The sequence below is a fragment of the Psammomys obesus genome, unplaced genomic scaffold (genome assembly GCF_907164565.1).
Source record: "Psammomys obesus unplaced genomic scaffold, mPsaObe1.curated_primary_1811, whole genome shotgun sequence".
Classification (NCBI taxonomy): Eukaryota; Metazoa; Chordata; class Mammalia; order Rodentia; family Muridae; genus Psammomys; species Psammomys obesus.
This window is the reverse complement of record NW_026596079.1, coordinates 14,330,802-14,357,232: the sequence shown is the minus strand read 5'-3', so window position 1 is coordinate 14,357,232 and position 26,431 is coordinate 14,330,802. Positions and strand designations below refer to the sequence as shown.

The 26,431-nt window shown below is 39.1% G+C and overlaps 1 long non-coding RNA gene across 1 annotated transcript in view; it reads right to left on the bottom strand.

Moving 5' to 3' along the window:
- LOC129690909 (uncharacterized) overlaps window positions 1-26,431 on the bottom strand; it is a 44,015-nt gene that overhangs the window by 822 nt on the left and 16,762 nt on the right. The window contains exon 3 of the long non-coding RNA XR_008722372.1: window positions 9,867-9,948. This is a non-coding gene — a long non-coding RNA (uncharacterized LOC129690909). The remainder of the gene's footprint in view (window positions 1-9,866; window positions 9,949-26,431) is intronic.

Sequence of the window (26,431 nt, the reverse complement as noted above, 5' to 3'; positions counted from 1 at the left end):
GGGGGGGGCTTTTGCATCTATTTTCAGCAGTTCTCCCTCCTGGTGTTTAAATGTGTGGCTCTCCCCTTTGAAGTCCTGCAGAGCAAAAGCATCAGCAGGCGGTCTTTAAATTGCTGCAGCTTCCAAGGAATCTGCAGTCAGTTTGCTAGCACACAGTTTGTCTCCCCTGCTGAAGGGGCCTGACAGAGATTGGGCTTTATAACAGGGACAAGATAATGATCAAAGGGAAATTTAGAGAGAGGGCTAAGGAAAATCTTCTGTGATTGATCTGGATGTGGGGAAAGAGAAAGCTGCTGGGCTCTTAGCTGTAGATTTGGGATTCTGCCAAGAGTCAACTCTGGGAGCTGTCCCAAGACACAGGCTCGGGGACCTGAATGATGAAATCTAAACAGACACGCATCAGAAGCTGAGGGTCCCTTAGACTTGCCTTGACTGTACACTGCATGCCCTACAAGCTCAAAGGCAAATTTCAACGCTCTCAGCTTGAAGACAGGCCTAAGAGCAGTTCTTAAATACTGCTTTAAATTTATGTTAAAGTGCTAACTTAGAAAGCCCATGCATCAGTGAGCTGACGTCCATGCAGCTAACCCGGCACAGTCTCTCCCTGAATTCATAATGAAAGTTTGGTATTAAATTGATTATCATTTTTAATTTCATTGGCATTAGTGGATTTATATTTGGCCCACCTACATGCTCCCAAAACACAAATCTAATACATTTTTCTTGCTTCAAGTGTCTCTATCTCTATATTATTCCTAGCAAGGACAAACACATGATTTTCAGTGTTGATGACATCACCATTAGCACCTATCTATGTTTGAATTCTGACAGAGTTGTTGGTGAAAAGCATCAGAAATTGGTGAGACCCAGTTGAAACAGAAATTGCTGTATGAGGCAGCAGTGTGGCGGCTACAAGGGGCACACCATCATGAACACTTGGTCCCAGGGAAAGATGACAAGCACTTATGACTCTGCCTATTGATTTTTTCCTCTGGGCCCAAAGCAAATCCCAGGGAGCTACTGGAGTTGTTTTGGCAGTTGATGGACTAAGTGAAGTCCTGAGCCAAGGATGGATACATACCACAGCTTCTTGTTTCTCAAGTAAATCTCTGAGGAATATTCCAGAAATCATTAATATTCCCTCAACATTAGCCTTTTTATTTGTTCACTTTCTAGTGGCTTTTGTTATTTTGGGGACTCACTTTTCTACTCCTAAACTGTCTCTGATCGGGATCACTTCCTCCCATACCCTGTCTCAAGATACATGCCTGGGAAATCTGGCCTGGGGAGATAGTGGTTATTTAACAGGACATTTGGGGTTAGGAAATAAGTCAAAGGGGCTGGGATGTAATTTATAGAGTGACTACTTATCATGGGTTAGGACTGGGGTTTAATCCTCAGCTTAGAGAGAAAAAGGAACATAGAAAGAGTGGGCGTGGAGTGGGTGAGAGAGATGGGGGAGACAAAATGGGAAGAAGAGAGGGAAGAGGACAAGGAAGGAAGAAATAAAGAAAAAAAAAGCAAGGAGAAATTGTAAGAAAGAGATTTGGCATGACAAAACCCACTGATAAGGTGACTCTAGTGACTATGACGTGAAAATACTAAAATTTCCCACCACTGTATTGTATTTACCCTGCCATTTGACATCAGTATATCCTGCAATTATTCCTGTTCCCACAGTCCTGTAGCAGGGTACTCTCATGTCCTATCTCTTATAGTTATTTGGCTCAAAATAAAAATTCTTGGCAGATGCATTTTAGGAATGAGAATAAAACACATATCACAGCTTTGATACTAGGAATATAGAAAAAATAAAGATCTTTAGATTTTTATCATTTACACTGAAAGGGATTTGGCCTCTTATCAAGAGTTATAAAGTAAGGGAATCCCAAACACAGAATGAGTTATTGTTGCCATGCACAGTTCTTTATTCACACTAAATGAAATTTTCTTTTGCTTGTATCCCACATATTCTATCATGACATTCTGACCTAGTAGCTATTTCTCCCTCTGCTTTGAATATTCATTCTACCTCCCTTCTTCCTTCTTTCCTTTCCTCTCCTTATCTGCCTCCCTTCCTTCCTTCCTTCCTTTCATAAAAATGTTTTGTTCATACTTACAGTGCCAAATATATGTTAACTTACCTGGGTACCAAAGCAGTATGGCGCCTGCTTATCCTGCACTCTCTTTGTATCCCTGGCCCATCCCAGCCAAGGGGTTTATTGTGAAGTATTGCAGTGGGATGTACATTTTTCTTCCTAACCACAGGGCTTCTTGCAGATGGATATTATTACCTGGCTAGTTCCTTAGTATCTGATGTAATATAAATGGCCTAGAGAGAGTTCTCGAGTCTTTGCCTAAAAAGAAAAAGGTGGTCTGCTGAACAAATAAATTCCTCCACTTCAGGTTATGCCCATCAATGGTAGAGTGGCAAGACCTCAAGAAATCTTTTCCATGAGAGAAAACTAAAATTTACTCTCTTTCTTAAAAGAATAGATAGCTCCAGGAGCTTAGTAAATTCCAAAGACTATGTATTAACAGAACTCGATGGATCCAACTTCAGCTTTTTAAAGGTATTGCACTGAGGCCTATTCTTTCATCTAAGTGTTCAACGAGTGTGAATTACTCCAATCCATCATGATGAGAGTGGGATGGGGCTCCATTCTTAGAGTAAATGCCTAGAGGCATTTTTACAGGCCTGTGCAGCCATGTGCATGTGCCCTACTCTACATGGTATAAAGCAGGGTGAACTACTGAAGAGTGGGGAATAAACCTATGTTGTGGGAGTACAGAAGGAGGAGACTCTAATTTCTATTCTAGAGCTTCTGATATTTCCAGGCACCTTAATAAAGAAAGGTAACCAGTGAGAAAGGTTAAATACCAACAAAATAGGAGACATGAGCATTCAAGAGTGATCTAGGGAACTTCATGCTTTCTTGATTGTGGGGGCCTAGAATGTGGAGTCTTAGTGGATAGAGGTAAAGCTAGGGCTAAGGCTAGGGTAGAATTATGTTATTCTTCAATCTATCATGAAGAATTTGGATTTTTATCACTGATGTGAAATAGGGAGCCACTGATAATTTTAGGTAAGGGACTATAGAGAAAGAATAATAATTTTCTTTCATCATGCCTTGCAGTTACAGCAAAAGGCAGATTAACAAGAAAAAAAGCAAACAAAAGGAAGCCTTATACATTTCTGCAAGAAAACCCAGAGAATGTAGCAAGAGTCTATACAGTACATCTCAAGGAAAACATTGACATTTCAGGCTTAACTGCTATTGTTTTCTGAAAAAAAAAAAAAGAGGATGAGGGAAAAAATTATTTTAATCTAAGATGAATAGGAAAGCATCCCCCCAAATTGTTAGCTTTACTCTGCAGATCCAACTCCATGCCTTTTCTAAGTTGACATTCTCTAGTGATTTATTTAGTGGATCTTTTTCTTTGTAAGAGGAAGACTCTTACAAAGGCAATTTCCTAAATAGTTGTGGTTCTTCTTATAAAACAGCACCTACTTTTATAAGAACTATTCTCATGTCTACAGTTTTTCAAAATAACAAACTCAAAATAACCCTTATGCTAAAGAGGCATATTTTGCAGTCCATATTCTGGCCTGCTCTAGTCATAGTTTGGGTCCTTGTGGTCTGAGTTTCATTAGGAACGAAATGACCACTCCATCCATCTGACATTTTGGACTGCTTGGAGCATGGGTTTAAGTACAGTATAAAAATAGTCCATTTGTGTCATACTTTCTTCACGTGTAAAATCAGGATAAATGGGGCTTTTAATTAAGCATCGTAGGCACATGTTTAGAATTTTAGCAGCTGGGAGATAAAGGCAAGAGCATCATGAGTTTAAGTATGTAAGTATAGCCTCTGCTGCATGGGGAATTTGAGACCAAAATGTGTACTGTAAGACTATAAAAAGAAAAAAAAGAAAGAACAAAAGAGAATTCAATGGGATAAATCAGCCAAAATTTCACAGAATGCATAGTATTCACAGAATATATAGTAATACATTCTGTCATGGTGGTTGCTATTTCTGCAATTATTATGATTTATTTTAGAACAATTGCTGACAGTAAAGACCATGAATTAGAGGCCAGATAGAGATGGGAAGGTAAACTTGATGAGGGTGTATATGTATAGATCATGGAAATGACCAAGACTTTGGTAATGCTCTGGCAGTTGGATTCAAGGAATAATGGATGGAAGTAGGCTTGAAAGTAGGCAGAAGATAAAAGAGCTGAGAGAGTCTATGAAGTACTTAGGTTCATAGATCAGCAACCACAGGCATCATTATTTGTGTAAGATCCTTCCAGAACCCTTGTCCTTAACCTGGCAAACACATGCCATTACTAATGAGATTGTTTATCTTCATCGAAGCTACCTAAGGCTTCATCTTACTTAAAGCAAGTATTTGGTGGCCAGCATGACAGCACACAGTAAGTAATAAATTGTGGTTGATCTGATTTTAACTTGCTTCACCTGGCAGTAATGAGTTAAATCCTAAAGCAGTTGCTCCTAATGGGTGAGCTCCTGCTTTGACCCTTCTGAAGCATAAGAAGGCATGCTGGCAGGTAGGAGATATAGTCCTGACTTGCCCATTTTGACTAAGTTCAAGGGTGCTTTCGGGGGGGGGGCATGCACAAGCTCACCAGGACTTATTCTTTGCCCTCTGAAAGCTCTGTCAAATGCTGTATCACTCTCTGCTTTGTCATGGCCTATGATTCGTAGTCACGTGGTAACAAGTGACCATGCTATTATCTTATGCAACAGTTCCCAGTGGAATCCTGGTCAGGAGATAAATGAATAAATGAGGCAATGCATTCCTGAGTTATGACTGGCCTGCTGGGTCCACTTGCAGGATACCTTGCTCATCTACACTGTGTCCCCCCTGCTTCCTTAACAGGTTTCTCATTTCTCCCCATAAAGATCATGTTTCAGGCTTTAGGTTGAAACTTTGACAGCCTCCTCTCATGAGGTTAGTTAGAGACATCCCTTCAGAAACTTGATGAGAGCCACATTAGGTTCAAAAGCTGCTCAGAGGCTGGGGCAAGAGAAGGGCTTGGAGAAGTAGGGGAACAAAGGCACCCTGAGCACTGGAGGCAGGCAGGGGGATGGATGCTTGGCTTTAGAAGAAAGAATGTGGTTTCATCATTACCAACTGTATGTTGGCACAAGACTCTCTTCTCCATTACATTAGTTTCTAGACCATGGGAATAAAACATTTCCTTTTCAGGTTATTAGGACAGTATATTCAGGTGATGATTCTAAAAGAAGCCCTTACAGGAAGTTTTTATACAAAGCCCCTATGCTCTGCTCACTCAGAATGGCTTATGCACAAGCCAAGGTAGAGTTAAATGAGCACGAGACATTTGGGGGGAAATGTTGGTGTAGGATGAGAAGAAATGGAAAGAGCTCACACTGGGATGGGAGTGCTGCCCCTAGAGAAGGCCACGAGGGAAGTGGGAGAAAGTCCACAGAGTCACAGGCCATAGAACATTATTTCTTGGGTCTCTGCCAGGCAGGTGGTGAAACACAGAACAAATAACTCTGCTCAAAGTCCTGCTACAAGGGAACAGCTTGGTTTTAATATATACATAACACTCAGTTCCAAGGCAGAAATAGCTTGAGCGTGTGAGCCTCACTACGTGTGCTAGAAGGACACTGCAGATGGAGCAGCTGGACACTATGTCCTCCCTATGTTCCAGTCCTAGGATCCCTGTTGAGGAGACATCTTGATACAAACCTTCTTTTCTTCCTCTCAATTTCTATATTCATGTCACGGAGTTAAAGATTTCTATTGTTCAGCAGGGTGAGGTGGCACACACCTCACTCTGGGAGGCAGTGGCAGGTTGATCTCTGTGAGTTTGAGGTCAGCCCGGTCTACAAAGTGAGTCCAGGACAACCAATGCTACACAGAGAAACCCTGTCTCAAAAACCAAAACAAAACAAAATAATACCATCAACAACAAAAACAGATTTCTATAGTTAAATTTGTTAGTCTAGGTCTGGCAGAATAAAACTCCATAAATATGTTAGCCTAAACTCAAAAATATATTATTTTGCAATTCTTGAAACTTGATCTTCAAGGTTAAGGTATCTACGGGATTGGTTTCTTTCTAACCAATGGTTTCTTTCTAACGTCATGAAAGATGATGTCTTTCTTGTGTCTTTATGTTGCCTTTTCTCTGGTGCTTGGTATAAGAATAATAGACATTTAGGATCAGGACCCAGTTGACTTTGCTCAACCTTAGTTAACCCCCTGCAACTGTTCATTTCAAAATATAGTCTCACTGTGGGTTCCACGTTGGCTTCATAGGTTTGGTGAAAATAGTTAAATTTTCAGATCTCTCTGTCTTTCATATATACATACATATATATATATGTAATAGATTAATATATTCCTCTCCCTACTTTATCCATCTTATCTATCTATCTATCTATCTATCTATCTGTCTGTCTGTCTGTCTGTCTGTCTGTCTGTCTGTCTATCTATCATGTGGAGAAAGTGTGTAGTGTATGTATGTATATATGAATGTATATATAAACATGAATCTATGTGTGCTGACACATCTGTATATGCACATATGGAAACCAAAGAACAACCTTGAGAATTATTCTTTAGGAGTAGTCTACCTTATTTTGAGACAAGGTCTCTCTCAATGGCCAGGAGATCACCACTGACAGATCTCCACCTCCACAATGCTGAGTTTACAAACGGACCATCATGACACGGATTTTGAAGTGGGGTCTGGGGATTCAACTCAAATCCTCATGCTTCTAAGGCAAACACTTTCTCAATGGAACAATTTCTCCTGCCACCTCTTCTTGTTTTATTAGCAATTTGTCGTGTATTAGAAGGGCAGAACAAAGGTACAATTTTCATTATTGAGCTCAGGATCCAGCAGAAATGAGAAATTGGGACTGACTCAACAGGGTAATAAGTGCTGTGACAAGAGAGATCCTGGGTGCTGAAAGAACAGATAGGGGAGATCACAGATCCAGACTCAGCTTGCTATGAGGGTGGAAGAATTTTCTGAGAAGGATGTAGCATCCAAATTAGCTTTAAAGCCTGGGTAGAATTTAGTAACCAAGAAGACGGGAAAGGAACATGTACAAACAAAAAGTATCTCAACCTGAACCACTAATCAGGGAGCATGTATGGGACTGACCTAGGTCTTCTGTACATGAGTTACAATTGTGTAGCTTGGTCTTCATGTGGGACTCCTAATATCAAGAGCAGGAGCTGTCTCTAACTCTGTTGCCTGCCTTTGGCACCCTTTCCCCCTACAGGGTTGCCTCATCTATTCTCAATAGGAGAATATGCCTAGTTTTACTGCAACTTAATATGCTTGGATTGGTTGATATCCATGGGAGGCCTCCCCTTTTCTTAAGAGAAAGAAAGGGTGGGAGGATGGAAGGGAGGGAAAACTGTGGTTGGAATGTAAATAAATAAGTAATAAATAATTTAAAAAGGTATCTTGAGGGATGAGGGTCCTCTCAGAGAGTGACTGTTGGTTGGGCTTGGGTCACGGGACAAGTACTGAAGGATGTTCTAAGAGCCAGCAATTAGTGATGTGGACTTGCAGCTTTTGGTACTGGAGACAGAGATTCTCAGAAATCTGATTCAGAATTTGGGTCTACACTGAAGGCTCTGCCAGTCTTCCTGCTCCCTCCTCTTCAGTTTCTTGTTGTATAGATTATTAGAAAGCACTCTTATATTTCAAGGCGCCTAGGACTAACCTAAGATCACAATGTCTTGTCTAATGTTTTTGCAGGTCTCAGCTGCAAATGACACCCACATGCAACAGCCACTTTGCCCATACATATGCTCAGTTCCTTCCTATTCCTATCTGCCTGTCCCGGAGCACAGTGTGCACTCACAGAGATGCAGCTGTCCCTGCATTTTGCACAGTGGCATGTCACTATCCACTGTTATTAATGTAAGAGCTGAGCACAGAGAAGATGCCCTCCTCTTAGGAGCTACATGCGAAACGGCTGAGAAACACTCTGTTAGGGCCTGAAAGAGGCAATTTCAATTTTCTGTGGCTGTGGCAATGCCACCAACATGGTGATTACATATGCTGAGCAAATGCCATGCAGCAGGATGCCCTGTAATTGTGGACCCCAGGCCGTGAGTTTTAGATAGAGGTTCATATCTGACTAAAGGCACAAACCTTGCCAGGCTCTGCTTGTGTGTAGCAGGTACTCAGCAGGCATGTATTTCAGGGGTGTGCAGTGTGTGCCCCGCCTCTGGTTTACCATAGTCATTTCATCACTGTCTTAAAATAAAGACAACTTTCTTGCGAGGTATCCATGGCAACAATCTAAGCACAGTAATGCACAGCAGTAGCTATGTGATAGTATAGTAATAGTTACATAATAATAATAGGTCTATGTTAATGGTAGCATCACATAGTAGAAGGGGTCCATCTGAAGATTCTCATTTGGAATCCCACCCATTAGTTCCCCCTGCCTGCCACAGCTGCCAATGTTCTTGGGAAATGTCAGGATATATATATATATATATATATATATATATATATATATATATATATATATGGAGCTGAAGGTAAAGTGAGAGGAAATCCATAGCGGCGCAGTTTCATAAGGTTGTTGTCCATTCTGAAGACAGATTTGGTGGTGATGTAGCTGTTTTGGGGTCATCCAGAGTAATTCAAGTAACTCTCTACCCAGTTCTATAAGTAAGGGCAAGAAGCTTATTGATCCACCAAGTTGAACTTGGGTAGCATCATTACTTTGATCTATCTCTTGGTGATCTATTTGGCGTAAGTATACATTTGCTCATATCACCTCCAAAAGAGTTCATATAACATGAGAGTTATTCACTTGAGAGGGGAGAGGGGCGACAGAGCGGTGAGGCCTAGCGACCGTTAGGAAGGAGGATCAGACTCAGAGAGATGTTATGGGTAGAAGGTTATGATCACAGGGCTATTTAGTGGAAAAGTAAGGCCTGGAAATCAAAAAATCCAAGCGCAATTCCAAACCTGATTCACTTGTGCATTAAATACGTGTTGAATGTCCCACTCTCTATTTAAGACAATCAGCATTCACATAGAATAAGAAGTATTTTTTTTTCCAGAAGTCACAAATCTAACTTCATCTCATAAGCATTTAAACAGGCACACAGCACAGCCAGGCTGAGACTCCAAGAATCTAACTTGTCAGGTAGTGATGATTCCTGAATCTCTAAGACAGAGAACTCATAGCTATTCTGCGGGGTCTTACTGATTGACAGTGGCTACAGGAACAAATTCTCGTGATTCGAGGACTCCTAAGAACTGAAGCTATTCTGCATAACACTTAAATGTTGAAGGCTTGCAATTTTCTCAATTGACAGTGTGATAGACTTATAATAAGAGAATTATAATATTTCATGACCAGAATTCTACATTGTCTTCATGTAACAATAATGATACTCCATGTATATTGCATTAAATAAAATATATCACGAATTAAATTTACCTGTGTCATTTACTTTTTAAAAATATGGTTAATAGAAAAAATATGTCTGCCTTTTAAGAATTTCATTTTATTATTATACATGTGTGTTTGTGTATATGCATGAACACATGTATGAGGGTACCCTCAGAGGCCAGAAGAGAATATTGGACCTCTTGAAATTGTAGTCACAGGTGCTTGTGAGCTGTGATATGAGTGCTGGAAACAAAACACAAACTTCAGTCCTCTGCAAGAGCAGCAAGAACTTCTGATCCCTAAGCAATCGCTCCAGCTCCTTGTCTTACATTTTAGAATGTTAGAAAATGATCATATGTCCAGAGAAAGATAAAGAGAGAGTTACACGTTTCTTCAGTGACCCTACAATCTCATTCTAGTTCATACCTGTACACACAGCACAAACACACAAGAGTACAGTACAGTGGTGATTTGCTGAATGACCTTGGGTAACGTGTTATTTCTTCACCTGCAAAATGGAAAGAATTAGGTTAAATTTTCATTAAGATAACCTTGGATGTTGTTCTTATTCTTCTTATTTTGAATCCCTTATCTTTTCTGTGAATTTGGTTCTATGACCTTCTGTCACAAAACCCTAACCCATCTTAGTTGTCATTAATGCATTTTTGTTCCTGGCTAATAAAATCCACATGCATAAGTCTTATTTGATTTCTAAGTCTTTTATTCCAGACAATGAAATGTAGTCCCTTAACCTGTTGAAAACTTTTCTGTTACGTTTCAACAGAAAGTCATGTATAAATAAGATTAATTACCTCTAGTAGAGTTTAGATTTCAATTCTCATTCTTTGGTGTGATCAAATGATTCTGGGGCTTGAGATGATTTTCAAAAGGAAATATCAAATTATTGAAGAAATTTTTTTTCTGAAGAATAGGAGACATGAGAGTTTATTTTATTGGTATAGGTATCAAAATGAAGAACAAATAGACCACAGCCAACCAATCTGTGGTGGCATTTCTTCTATCTTTAAAGTGACAGTTTTAGCTTAGGGATATCTAGTGCCTTCTGGAGCCTAGGGTACCTGATTTTTCAACACTACAGGAGTCAGGGTCATCTTGAGTTCTTGTCATAAGCCATGACTCTCTAGATTGCCAAACTCACTTGGAAATTGCAAACTTTAACAATAAGTGCTTCTCAGTTGTAGTAGAAAGTGGAATGCATCATATTGGAGACCTTCTTAACAAGTTCTTGTGAAGATTCTTTCAGGATGGTGGAAAATAGCTACTAAACATTTGGAAAGTGAAAGAAACTACCATCTTTAGGAATGGTTACAGTAGAAGAGGGTTCATTCTACATCAGTAATTATCCAGAAATATCTAGGTTCAGCAAATTGATCTGCTCCCTGACAAACTATACCATCCACCTTTCGATTTCAGTGGAGCTCTTAAGGAAAGTTCTGTGGCCACTATGTCAACTCAAGAATTAGAAGAATCTAGACGAGGTGTGGTGTGGTATGTGATGTGTGTGTGCATCCGTGTGTTGTAGTTTGCATCTGGCATTAAATATATGAATGCAAACATATCACGGGCCTTTCCGAGCCCACTTTTCTTCTCTTATAAAATTGGGAGAGTTTTCTATGTTTACCAAGTCATGAAAGTTATGTAAACTGTAAGCATGGAGATCTCCAATTAAAAGCTAAAAAATCACTTCATAGAAAGATGTTGGCAGTTCTGGGAAGGCAGAAGTTAAGGTGAAATTTCTTCCTTGAGGATTTGAAAGAAAAACTGGGTTACAAACAAAGATTTATGGAATGCTGGTTGGCTATTGACTTTAAAAAATTCTGATTACCATGTTTACAGTGGAAAATTTGGGGAATAACATTAACAAAGAAAAAAATTAAATCACACACTGAGAACTAATGCTTGTTAAGAATTTGAGGACGTCTGTAGCATGTATTTCTTAATTTGAGAAAACAGAAGTGAAAGAAAATTCTGGCCATCTAATATTATTTGAACACACAGGGTTGGCATGAGCTAAGAGGAGAATTTGGTTCTCTGTATAGTTTAGAAAGAAAGATAATGTTAGAGACCAAGCCAAACAGATTTTTTTTTTTTTTTTTTTTTTTTTTTTTTAGACAGGGATACTAAGAATCTTCCTCTTTTTCCTGGGAGGTAATAAGGACACTCAACCTCAACTTTCTTTCCATTCCTTTCCTGCTGCCTGACCTGATTTTATCAATTCCTTAGGCACATTGACCGAATTTGCTATGAGAAATGCCCTCTCATACCTAACAAGTGAACTGAGGGCTTAGAGTATGCATTTCCCAGTAGAATTGTCTCTATTAGAGTATACTTATCTTGTGTAAAATGAAGCTCCAAAGCCAGGAGTTTATGCAAGCCTTCTTTTCATTTGTAATTGACAGGAACACAGAGTCAACTCCTGGGCCCTGCTGTACCTGTAAACCTCTTCTAGACAGCTTTGTCCATGTAGCATGTAGGTGAGTAATCACAGAATTTAGATACCTTTCTGATTAAAAGATGAAGTAATTGGATAAGTAAAAGAAAGATGGTGGTGTGTTTGTGTGTGTGTGTGTGTGTGTGTGAGAGAGAGAGAGAGAGAGAGAGAGAGAGAGGAAGAAGGACAAATTCTAAGTTGTTTTAAAGTATGAATGGTAGAGAACAGAAAAGAGGAAAAAGAAAAAATTCAAGGAAATTGTATGAAGGTAATAAAAGAGGCTGAGAAGAGAGAGGGGAAAAAAGAGACAGGAAAGACTGCTTGAGTGACAGAGACAGGGGAGACAGCCATTACCACTCAATGATTAATACCGGATTAAATTAAATATTCATGAAAGGAAATTGTAGCTATAGACAAACCCAAATGCCACTTCCCTGAAGCCCTTCCCCCATTTCTCTCAAAAGTGAATTCCTTGGAGATTCATGCCCTCTATTGTCATTACCTGGGAACAATTAATAAATGTGGCTAGGAGGTGACTTTTGTTTCCTGGATGTCATTTGCCTCCATTACAAATAATTCTGAGATTCTGTGAAAACCAAGGCACATTTTAGAAGCTTCTGAGTGCCTTGGAGACAATCCAGATGGCTTTTCCATTCTTTGAGCAATTACTTGTGACCACTGTTTCCTAAGGTAGTCCTCCCTTCCCAGAGATGATTGGAAACATCCTGTTGAGGTCAACAGCAATCTCATATACATCTCTCTAACCCCATCACTGGTTTGTAACAAAAGTTACATGACACGGCCATGTGCCACTTGCCCAGCGCCTGTCAATACAAGGGGTGGCATCATCTCTCCCGGCTTCACTTCTCGTTTTTGAGCAGAATTTCCTTCCTAGCCACAAGCAAGTATTACCTACAAAGAACAAGAAAACATCCTCCATAGGAAAAGCAAATGAATAGTCCCCGTTTCTTTTCCCTCTCTCTTTGGGCTCTCTACAACATGGTGTAAAACTGGTTCCCCACTATTGAACCTTTTTCCCTGGGGAATTGGCATCAAAGTCAGCACCTGGCCTTTGAATTTTTACTGCTTCCCAAGAGAAGCCCCTTTCAGTTTTCCTTAGTTGGGAACTCTCCTTTGCATTCCACTACTCATCAGCTTCTCCAAAATAGCTGCTTGTTTTCCTGAAAAGGAAGTTATATCTTCATTAGATTACTCTTACCCTTTTCTGTTCTCTAAGGCACAAATTTTCTTATCTTGGAGGAGAAGGTAGATCTGAGCAGTTGTATCAAACCTTATGTCATAGAAGTGATTTGACCTGACAATTTTCCTTTATGATGGTATAAAAAAATGTTTTCAAGGCTATTATTTTTACTATTATTGTTGTTTATCCCAGTCTTTTCATTTGAAATAGAGATAAAGCAGGGTATGATGGTACACAGTTGCAATCCCAGCACTTTGGGATTGAAGTAGAGGTAGGAGAATCACCATGTGTTGAGGTGAGCCTGGGCTGCAAAATGAGATCTATTTCACCCAATATTCCTCTGAAATTAAAATGGAACTGGTAGCCTTTACTTCTACGATACAGTCTAAAGATAGAGCAAGAGATCCCTAAATTTTGAAACCTATTCTGATGTTACATATTGTAGTGAATCTGAAATGACTAAACAATAAATATCTCCAGCTTTTCACTGCTGGGTCCACAGTGGTCGTGCACAAATGTCAGGTTTGTAGTGGGGACTCAATCACTTGACAGTCTTCAGATCTGAGGACTATCTTCACTTCTTTGTATTAGTTCTCCTTTTTTTGTTTTATTTTGTTTTGAGACAGGGTCTCCTGGAAGGCATGGAATTTGCTATGTGGATCAGACTGGCCTCAGAACAAAGAGATCTCTCTATCTCTGTGTTCTTAGTGCTGGGATTAAAGATGCATACTGATATGCTTAGCTTTCCTCTTACTTCTCTCCTAAATATTATTATCAGAATGCTGGTACTATCTGTCCCCCTTATTGCACAATCATCAGGCTGTGGTATTGACCTCATGGATGGCTCAGACATTCATATTAGACCAGCTAACAAAAGACCATAAAAATTTCAAGAAACAAATGTACAGAAACCCAAACACTGGTTGACAGAGCACAGAGGAGCTCCCTCCACATGCTGCACGGTCCTCAGGGGGAGGTATCATCTTGTCTAACACCATAAAAAGGAGAAATAACTCCAACAGAACGGTGGTCTGAAGGATTCCTGCATCAACAAATAAAGATAGGTATGACATGCCAAGAACAGATGCACAAAGATCAATCTTTCAAGGCACAGTCTTAGAGAATGTCATCTTCATTTTAGAACAGCAGTGGTGTGCTTATGCCACAGGACTTCATTAATTCTGCTTAACCAGGATCTAGTGTCTTTACTATATACTAGTCTGCAGGCATTTAATACAATTGATTCATTAAATGACCGCACATAGGAGATGCCCTGCATCATCTTTCCTGTTTAGCACTAAATACTCCAATATACCATCCATTTTCCTTACTTATCTTGTTTACTGCACTTTTTTTTTTTTTTCAAATCTGAAAGTTCTGCTTGTTTGCTTGTGGTTGTTTTTTTGTAATATACTTAGGATTAACACTGTACTTAGCATATATTATCATTCATTCATTGTTGATTTAAACACCACCTTTTCTAATTTTTTTCTTATTTAGGTGGAATTTACATGTTTGTTTGTTTGTTTGTTTTTGTAAAGCAAAAGCAAATGAAAATGTATAAATACAAGCCTGTATCTTTTTTCTTATGTAAATGATTTAGCGTATTTTATTCCAGAGTTTTACAAACACTCAAATAATAAAGAGGTAGAATATTTAATACTTACTCATTTGATAAAGAGTACTCTGTTGAATTAATTAATCTCTGAAATAAACTTTTTCCATGGATAAGGGCAGTGAAGTTCAGAGTGGCTAGGTGATCTGTCCCGAGTAACTTAGAAATTGTTGCAAGCCCAGCATTTAAATACAAGTAGTACAATCTTTGGGCCTGTAAGTTTAATCATAACACTATTATTTCTAATATGAATTTAGGTGTTTTCAGTGAGTCAATGTCTGTATTATGAAAGCTAAATCTTATACCCTAGTTTTACAGTTTTCTTTCTGTTGCTAAGATAAAACACTTTGTCTAAAAGCAACTTTCAGAGGAAAGGTTTTATTTTGCTTATACTCCAGGCCACAGCTCTTCAAGGGAAGTCAAGGAAGAAATACAAATAGCCATCACAGTTCTTTGAGAATATGTGTTGTGTCAGGATCAAGAAATTTGGAACAAGACATTGATTTAATTGTTCTTATGTTCACCAAGAAAGACTCACATTAACAGTAATTTCTTCCTTTGCAGTCTCATGAGACTGGACCAGAACATACAGATGATACTTTGTTAACCAGAAAGATGATTTTTAAAATGATACTGGATGTGTTGAAACAAGCAGCATTGGAAAACAGCTGTCTTGTCAAACATGTGGCCATTTAACATCTCAAGTAGACAACTATAAAATTTTAGTAGACAAATGGCTTTGAACCATCCGAAGAACATTCAAAATCAGGTTAGGCAGACCCTTAGCAGGTATTGAGTGCTTTAAGGCAGCTTGGAATATAAACTTCCTTTTGATGGAAGAAACACAAGACGAAGTGAGATTATTTTCATGAGCAAAGGAGTTACTTAATTTTTAAAAACCTTCTTAATGTGACAAAAACCTTGGCTTGGTCAAGGTTGAAAGAGTCAGTCTGAGAGATGTGAGAAGCATGTTGTTCCTATATTGGAGAGAAAGACAAGATTGATTCTTCAATGTAGACATGCTTGGTTATTCTGTACTGTTGGAAGGAAATCTTATTTGTGAAGCAACAGAATAATTTCCATGGCAACAGACTGTCTGGTATCAGAAGAACAAAAAAAAAAAAAAAAAAAAGAAAGAAAAAAGGAAAGAAAGAAAGCTCTACATGCCAACTCTGTATTTATGTGATTCTTATCACATTGCCTTCTATGATGTAGGGGGCATGCTCTGTCATCTGACTCACTTTTATCTAAATGATGCCAATATAGACTTCATGCTATGTGTGGCAATGTTTTTCACTTCTAAAAAATCACCAGTTTTGTCTTGTAAAGATTCCAATGGATTGAATGGAGCTATAAAGGTCTGTTTAAAAAGATTTTGTTACTTCAAGTCTTTGAAGAAAGAAATTGAAGAAGATCTCAGAAGATGAAAAGATCTCCCGTGCTCATGGATTGGTAGGATTAACATTGTAAAAATGGCCATCCAGCCAAAAGCAATCTACAGATTCAATGCAATTCCCATCAAAATACCAACTCAATTCTTTTGAGACGTTGAAAAAAAGATTCTCAGCTTCATATGGAGAAACAAAAAACCCAGAATCTCCAAAACAATCCTGTACAACAACAGATCATCTGGAGGTATCTCTATCCCCGATCTCAAGTTGTACTACAGAGCAATAGTAATAAAAACTGCATGGTATTGGCATAAAAACAGAAAGGATCAATGGAACCGCATAGAAGACCCAGAAATAAACCCACACACCTATGTATACTCGATTTTTGACAAAGAAGCCAAAACCATTCAATGGAAAAAAGACAGCATCTTCAACAAATGGTGCTGGTCCAACTGGATGTCTACATGCAGAAAAATGAAAATAGATCCATATTTATCACCCTGCACAAACTAAAGTCCAAGTGGAGCAAAGACCTCAACATAAAACCAGATACTCTAAATCTGTTAGAAGAAAAAGTGGGGAACAGCCTAGAACTCATTGGCACAGGAGACAACTTCCTGAACAGAACACCAACAGCACAGGCTCTAAGAGCAACAATCAATAAATGGGACCTCATGAAACTGAAAAGCTTCTGTAAAGCAAAAGACACTGTCATCAAAACAAATAGACAGCCTACAGATTGGGAAAGAATCTTCACCAACCCTTTATCTGACAGAGGGCTAATATCCAGTATATATAAAGAACTAAAGAAGCAGAAAAGCAACAAACCAAGTAATCCACTTAAAAAATGGGGAACAGAGCTAAACAGAGAATTCTCGAAAGAGGAACATCGAATGGCAGAGAAACACTTAAAGAAATGCTCAACCTCATTAGCCATTAGGGAAATGCAAATCAAAACGACCCTGAGATTTCACCTTACACCCATCAGAATGGCCAAGATGAAAAACTCAAGTGATAGCACATGCTGGAGAGGTTGTGGAGAAAAGGGAACCCTCCTCCATTGCTGGTGGGAATGTAAACTGGTTCAACCACTTTGGAAGTCAATCTGGCGCTTTCTCAGACAACTAGGAGTAGTGCTGCCTCAAGACCCAGCTATACCACTCCTAGGTATATACCCAAAATTTGCTCAAGTACACAACAAGGACATTTGTTCAACCATGTTCGTAGCAGCTTTATTTGTAATAGCCAGAACTTGGAAACAACCCAGATGTCCATCAACGGAGGAATGGATACAGAAATTGTGGTATTTTTACACAATGGAATACTACTCAGTAATCAAAAAGGAGGAAATCATGAAATTTGCAGGCAAGTGGTGGGATCTAGAAAAGATCATTCTGAGTGAAGTATCCCAGAAGGAGAAAGACAAACTTGGTATATACTCGCTTATATAGACCTACAAGATATGATAAACATAATGAAATCTACACACCTAAAGAAGATAATCAAGAAAGTGGACACAGGCGAAGGTGATTAATCCTCATTTAGAAAGACAAATGGGATGTGCATTGAACTTATGACAGGAGTCTACCACAAAAGGCATCTGAAATACTCTACCTAGCAGTGTTTCATAGCAGACACTAAGACTCATAACCAAACCCTCGGCAGAGTGCAGGGAATCATATGAAAGAAGGGAAGTTAGTATGATACGGAAAGGATAGGAGCTCTACAAGGACCAAATATATCCGGGCACAGGGTCTTTTCTGAGACTGACACTCAAGCAAGGACCATCTATGGATATAACCTAGAACTTCTGCTCGGATGTGGCCCGTGGTAGCTCAGTAACTAAGTAGTTTTCCAAAGTAAGGGGAACACGGACTATTTCTAACAGGATCTCAATGGCAGGCTGTTTGACCCCCCCCCCCAGGGGAGGAGCAGTCTGTTAGGCCACAGAGGAGGACTTTGCAGCCAGCCCTGAAGATACCTGATAAAACAGGGTCAAATGAAAGGGGAGGAGGTCCTCCCCTATCAGTGGACTTGGAAAGGGGCAGGGAGGAGGCCAGGGAGGGAGTGTGGGGTTGGGGAGGGAATAAGGGAGCGGGATACAGCTGGGACACAGAGTTAACAAAATGTAACTAAAAAGAAAAATAAAATTAAAAAAAAATAGACTAAAAAAAAAAAAAAAAAAAAGAGGCACAGAAGCTCCCCATGTGTGGCTTCTTTGTTTTCTCATCTTTTCCTTCTCTTTTGTGAATGTGCTCTTAAAAAAAAAAAAGATTTTGTTGGGTCTCCAGGGAGTGATATGAGATGATAAAGCGTGCACCTGGGGCATGAGTCTTGGATTCTTAGGATATGTGAAACTGACGTTGACCTCAGTATGTGGACAATAAGAAGAGTACTTGAAGACCCTGAATGGATCCATTACTTTAGAGGTAGTCAGACAGTGTATAACAGATTGGTCTGGTCCAGGATAAGTGACTACACTATTCCCTCTTTTACCAGGAATCTTCTGCTATTGATGAGTTTTCTATGCCAGAGAAGCTGTAGTTTCACATTAGGGTAAGAACCTTTCTGCCTTCCAGGAATTTCTGACCATGATTAGCATCTTGGATACCTCAAGCAAACACTTTGCTTTTGGCCTTACTCCTTACCTCAGGCCTCTCCAAAACCACAAAGTCTTACTGCATTGCTCCATAGGCATTAACTCTTTCTGACTTAGTCCTGTTGGCATAAATCAGGGGTCAAGTGCAACAGGAGAAGTATGACCATTCTTTTCCAGTTCAATAGCCTAGAGAACACTGTATGTTAATCTCTATCTCCAAAAGTAAGTACTGCCTTTGGATAACAAAATGCCCATGAACTGTTAAGCATTTCTAAACAGAGTGATGCTAAAGAGTGTTCTAAGATTTTCGTATGGATGGCCATACATATCTTTAAGGATGGTAGAACTTATTCAGGTGTACATTCTAAATTGTCAAATTGTATGGCATGTGGATACATCACAATAAATTTATTGGCTAATAGATATCTCTGTAGATTCAATTGTAACCAGAGTAAGTAGTATATTTCCTATTTGAAAATTCTACTAACTCTGAAAATATGTGTTGTAATATATCTTATTTATTGTTCTATTGCTGTTAAGGAGATACCATCATAAAGCAGATTATTGAAGAAAGAATTTAACTGGAGGCTTGTTTACAGTTTGAGTCCATCACCATCATGGTGGGGTGTATGGCAGCAGGCAGGAAGCCATGGCACTAATGCAGCCGCTGAGAGTTCTTATCTGGTCAGTAAGTTGCAGGTAGAAAGGAGAGAGACTGGATCTCATGTGGACTTTTGAAAGCTCAAAGCCTGCCACCACTGACACCACCTCCTCCAAAAGGACCACAAGGTGTGACCACAAGGCCACACCTTCTAATCGTTCCCAAATAGTTCCACAATCTGTGGACCAAGAATTCAAATATATGAGCCTACTGGAGCCATTCTTGTTCAAGCCACCGAGCAATACATACAATAATTTGATCAATTAAATAATTTACAATGGATGTCTCTATTTTAAAACATCATGTTCTTTATAATGAACAAATACCATTTTATTTAACAAATACAAGACTACATTTAAAAGGTATAGCTTTAGAAAGACTCAGCAATCTCACAAAACTGGTGAGATCAAATATTTACAGTAAACACATGTAAGAACTGATTGGACTTGGAGAAAATGTGATGTAACATACTATGGAATATATGGTGTGTGGTATATGCAATTGGACATGATGGGTTAGGAAAAGTTATTGTGGTAGGAAAACCTTCTGTGACATTTTGGTAATGTTTTCCTGTATGTTTTGCAAAGTTGTGTACCACTTTTAAATATGGCCTAGAATAATAAGTCAGACAGTTGCCATGCACTGTGGTCAGTTCACAGTTTGTAGTGTCTTCCCCCCTTAACTTTGGTGGCCACACGTTAGTTATCTATACTATAATATATAGGGGATTTTGAATATCTGGCTGGCAACTTAGGGAACGTAAACCAGAACTTGCGGGCATTGTGAGCTGGATAGTGCTTCATTGTGGCGCTGTCCTGAGTATTGTGAGAGATTTACCAGTAGCCTTTGGCTTCTCTCTACTAGATGTCAACAACACTCAGTGGAGATGTGACAATACTAGATGCTTCCAGGCTTTAACAGATGCTTCTTAGGCACCCAAATCAGTCCCAGGGGAGAACCACTGCTCTAAGCCAGTATTAGTCAGTTCTGCTTGAACCTCCAGCATATATTTTTAATATTTCTGCATGAGCCAAATTCTCTCTGGCCATTGGAGATGTAGCAGTGAAAAACATGAGCTCTTGCATTCAAGATGTTTATATTCTATTGGGAGAGAGAAACAGAAGCCAAGGAAACACATTAATCATCATGTTCATTCAGAGGGTGTCAAACGCAAAGAAGAAAGTTAAACAGGTTTCTGGATGGTGAAATAGCCTTTCTCACTATGTTCCTGCAGGTGAGGTCAGGGTGTCAAGGAACATCCAGTTGTAAGAAAAGGAGGGGGTATTTGCAGTCGAGGGACATCTGGAGAAAAGTCCCAAAGGAGGGAATAATTTAGGGACATGTGGAGCATATAATTAATGTGTGACCCAGCCTAGAAAAAGAGGTAAGGCGCAAATCCAGACCATGTTAGTGTTAGATCCCTGGAAACTTGGATTTTGATTCAAGTGAGAAGGGAAGCCACTGTGCTGCCGTGAGTGATGCTGGTTTACTTTATTAGCTTTGGCTGCTGTATGTAACTGTCTACTGGGGCCAGCAACGAAAAAATGAAGTAAGAAAGAACACTGTGGCCATCATCTCAGGGAGAAGTTATAGGAGTCAGTACTAGGACAGCTGCGGTGGAATTTTTAGGGACATGAAAACATCATCATCATCATTATCATCAAGGAAGGAAGATGAAGGAATGCCGCAAGAGGGCATGAAAACACAGAATAAAGATAGACTAATTGTGAAAAGATATTTCTGTGTGAATTGCCCTTCTGTCAATGTGACAAAATTTTCAGTAGTATGTCTGTGTGTGTGTGTGTGTGTGTGTGTGTGTGTGTGTGTGTATGGGCGTGTGTGTATATTGTGCATGTGAATTTATCATGATTAATTATTTCAGAGGTCTTAGTCCACGATTGCTTGGCCTGGTTGCTTTGGACTCAAGAGAATACTGAATATCATGTGATAGAGCAAAACATCCCACTTCATAGAGATTGGAAGGCAGAGAAAGAGAGTGAAAGAGGGAACTATGGATAGAAAATACCATTTAAAACATTAGTTCCAGTGATCTAGTTTCTTAGTCAGGCCCAAGCTCTTAATTTTATTTTCTCCCCAAATTGCCACCAGATTGCATATACTTGCTGGGAAGTGTAGCTCAGTTGATGGTGTGCTTGCTCAGCAGGGATGTAGCCATAGGCTCAACCTTCAGCACGTCCTAATACCAGGCATAGGGGTACATGTTTATAATTCTAGCAGTTTGGAGACAGAAGTAGCAGAATAAAGTTCAAGGCCATCTTTGACTATAAAACAAGTTCCAGGCTAGCTTGGGACTCAAGGGACCCTTTTCAAAAGATAAAAATAAAGTATGAATGCTTTAATAAATGAACCCACCAATGACATGAGTGCTCCCATGATACAATTATTTTCTGACAGCCCATTATCTGACAAACAAGCCTTTAACACACAGATCTTTAGAGCTAGATTCTGAAACAGTGAGTCTGGATTCCATAAGAAGTTGTGTAACTAGATTTAGGGGCCTTGAAAAGAATTTGCAATGGTCTTTTCTGAGTGTGGAATCACCAAAAATTAACTTAAAAAACCAAACGTGTCACCAATTAAAGGCACTTTTGAGAGCACTAACCCATGTTGCATGTGTGACTTCACTGCAGCTTTGTTTCTAAAACCACAGTACAAGCACATTGCACTGTCTATGACATCCCATCATGCAACATAATCAAATGCTGCCTGAAACACATTGGCTCAGATTCAAGACCACTGTATGTTATAAACTGCATTTTTTTTTTTTACTGTATATAATGAAATACTTTGTTCTTCTAAATGCATAATGGTTTCATTTCCCAAAACAAAGACTTTTAATATTTTCTTACCATCATTCCTCAGTGTGTAATTGTGAAATTAGTGTATCTGTGGCTGGTATTGTCTGAGAATATTTTATTTTAAAATTTGGCATTTAAGGTGCTGACTGTAGTTTCAGAAAAAAAAATAAATTAAGTTTTGCTTATAATTAGGACAGACTTTCTGAGAGTTTCTGAAATGACCCTGAATACACTTATGTCATTTTGTCCTGTATATTTATATGAATCTCAGTGTTTCCTCCATGATGGTTAGCTTTCTTAGTTTCAGAAGGTACTATGCAGGCTTCCAGAGCAGAAAAGTTATCAGTGGTCTTACTTCGCTGTACATCCTTTGATCTATGATATTAAACGTCCAGGTAAGATGTGCCCATTTGTGTAATAGTGTCACTACTGTTATGGGACAACAACTATTCTTTGGCTGAATGGATCCATAGAGTGGAATCCACGCCTGTATTGTAAATCTGAGCAAAACTCTGTGAAGAGTTTGCTGTGAGATTGTGTTTCAAAGAAATATAAGAGAAACTACACCCAGGAAGTCTCATCAATGTAGCTGCCTAAACACGCTCTGAGCAATGGTGACAGCAATAGGCATGTGTTGCAAGCGAGAAGGTAGATATAGGTAGTTGATATAGCAGAAGTTATATTTTACTATGCTGAAAGCCATTATACAATGTTCACACTCTACATTCCTAACTACAGTCCTAAGCCTATTTCTCCAAGCTGCTCACCTGTGAGAAGTACCTTAGCTGAAGGCCAGGTCTAGTCTCTAACAGAAGTTTCTGATTTAAGGGTTAAGGAACTGGGGGAGACTCTCCAACCACAGGCCTGATCAAGGTGGAGTCTCTCCAGATGTGCGGAGCAGAGCATTGCTCTTGGTCTCTGCACATATATTGACCAATGGGTGTCATGATGCTGTAGCACTGTGTGTAGCTATCTTGAATGAGTGTTGTCACTGAGTTCCGGTTATTAGGAATAGCCTCAGGCGTAGTGGGGATCCTGACTAAGCTATTTTCACATGTCTAAAAGGCATTTTTTTTACCATGCTCTTTACAGCATGCTAAAGCAAAAGGTGGAAAACTCAAAAGCCTTCAACCATTGACAAAGAGCTATAGACAAATAAAGAATGCAAAGAGCAAGAGAAATAGTCTTCCAGAGGAAAGCACTAACCAATTGTATATCCAATAATAAGTGGTCATTCCTGAGCTCATGTTCATACAGGTGACTAAACAGGTTGTACTTATATATTTAGGAAACTAATGTTTTGGATGGTATTTTCTATCCATAGTTGTTCCCTCTTTCACTCTCTTTCTCTGCCTTACAATCTCTATGAGGTGGGATGTTTTGCTCTATTACAAACTAAACAGGTTGTACTTATATATTTAGGAATCTATGTAACACAAATTAAATAAAAGAAGCTATGAATTTGAGAAAGACAAAGAAGGGGAATGAGAGAAGTTGGAAGGAGGGAAGGAAAGAAGGAAATGATATAATCATATTATAAATTCTAAAAACAAAACAAGTTATATTTTAAAAAATTAAAAAAAAACAAACCTCCCTGGCAACAGAGAACATGGACTTTAAGTAGGATCTGAATACTGTTGCTTACCAAATTGATATAGAGACAAGCTGCCCTCTAAATATATATGCTTACACTCATAGGCAAGGTGACTCTGATCCCGGCTTTCCAGTGAGCAATGGGTGGTCAATGCAGGGACTCACAGATATACAAGGTGCTGTAGCAAATACGTGTTAGTCACTATGTCATCTTCTCTAAGGTTCAGGGAGGGATGCAAAAGCAGGAGTGGAAGGAAAGCTAGATCTGAACTATAGGGAGAAGCACTGCAAAGTGTCATCTCCTGTTCCAGACACAGCCATGTAGTCACAAACTTACAGCAAAAGAGTGCCTTACTCGGGATAGTTGAGGTTCACACCACAACATCGAGAGTCTTAACTAGACACTCATTTATGGGAGGAGAAAATGACTGCCTAATCAGATTCCTTTCTCACCAGTTTCTGGCGAGTGATTCAAGTTAGTGTTCTTTTATGGCCAGCTCATTGTTTTGTTCCTATAAAGGTGGTTAATAGACTGTAACACCAGCTTAATTATACCTGTTTCCTTGACCACTTTCTTTAGTTTAAAATTTACTCAGCTTAGCATTTAGTACGTATCTCGGTATAACATGAAGACATTGAGAAACATTTCTGAATGACAGCGTCCAATGTTTTTAATGGGGCTGTTAAACAGTCTTTCGCAGTGTGTTAGAGTAAGAACAGCCACAGTCTCCAAGTCCTCCTGGGCCTCAGATGGTTGTTTCTCTTCAATTTCTTATTCATGTACTATTTACTTCTGCCAAGATGTGAAGAACTACCTGACAGAAAAAGCCTTGCTAGAGGGATTTATTTTAACTCTTGGCTCCATGTTTCTGGGCCTGTTGTAGGGTAGAGCACTGTGTGGGAAACCGATATATATATATATATATATATATATATATATATATATATATATATATATATATATATATATATTTTTTTTTTTTGTGGGGGGGGAGGTGGTTGGCTAGAAAGCAAAAAGAAGGAGAAACCACATGAACAAGGAATGCTTCTTTTGAGCTCACTTCATCCTTTTCCCTCCTAGTAGTCTATCCAGTAGTCAATGTGGCACAACTCACATTGCCCTCACGAACACATCCAGAGACATGACTCTGTCTTCTAGGTAATTCCAAACATGGTGAGGTTGAAAATGAAGACTAGCATCACTACAAAGTTGATCTTATGAATATCAGCAACATAGTAACTACGAATACTGTTTAATGGAGCGCCTCTGGACACCTGGTTGTTTATGTTACATTGAGATTAAGTTCACCTCCACACTACAGGTAACTCATCTGCAATCTACAAAAATGGTCCAGAGAGTAAGCCCAAGATCACATAGTTGGAGTGTCAGTTTTTAGGGCTACAGTAGTAAAACATCATGAACTAAATGGCCAAAACAACAGAAATTACTGTGTAATAGTTCTAGAGACCAGGAATCTAAAAATCTAAAATCATGTAAGCAGGATCACACTTGTTCTGAAGGCTCTAGACAAAAACTCATTTTTGGTTCTTCTGTCTTCTGGAGGTCGTAAGCATTCCCTGGGTTATGACAGTATTACTCTCATCCCAGCTCCCATCTTCATAGGCTTTATCCGCCCCACGCCCCACACGTCATTTGTATGTATCTCTTGTAATATTAGATGCAGAATTTGTCCAGATAATAAAATAATGATGCCAAAATTCTTTCCAAAGTAAAGGTCCCACACACCTGCTAAAGTAGGAACATGGGGATTCCTTTGACTAGAATTATTCAATGTTCAATAGCTGTGTGTGTGTAAGTTTTTCTGTAACAGCTCCCCAATCTGTAGAGTTTGTGCCATGCAAGAACTTAATGTACTCAGATATCTTTTCATTATTGGAGTCTCATCCATTTCTACATTCTGCTTTCATTGGCAATTGACCAAAGAGCCAAAAGAGGCTCTTAATTTTTTAAAATCTAAAATAAAGTTAGCTGTATAATACAGTATAAATTTTAATTACAGGCTTCACTGTAGGGAAAGTCTTCAAAATGGTGACAGATACTTAAAGATGTTAAGAGATACTGGTCTTGCTAACTTTAATTACAAAGGAGAAGAGAATATTTCAAAATACTTCTTAAGAGTTTTGGGCCCAATAAAAAATGAACTTGAACAACTAAACAGCAACTGACATCTAGGTGGTGTGATGACACAGCTTTTTCCCTTCTTCCTCCTCCCCCTTTCTTACCCTGTTCTTCCCTTCTCCTTTCCTTGCTATTAAATTAATACTTAGCAATGCTGTCTGGGAAGTCAAGTTACATTGTTTTAAATCCTTAGTAATATCACCCCCGGCCCTCTCCACCTTGCTTCACATCAAGCCAAAAGTCTAAAAAAACCAACCCAGAGCAACTGGATCTGCATCAGAGAGTGAGGCAGACAGCAAATGAGATACTTTCTAAAGCAACAGGACATCTCATCAAACCAAATGCTCTTGGTTGAGGGGAAGTCTAGGCAGGCAGCTATATAAAGCTAGCTGGATCAATTTGTCTAGTTTGAGTGGTAATCTTTACGACAGTTGATTAGATAGGTGGCTGTTTGTTAGTTTATTGCTTGCTCTGCTGGGTTGGTCTCCTCTCTTTCTCTCTGTTAACACACACACACACA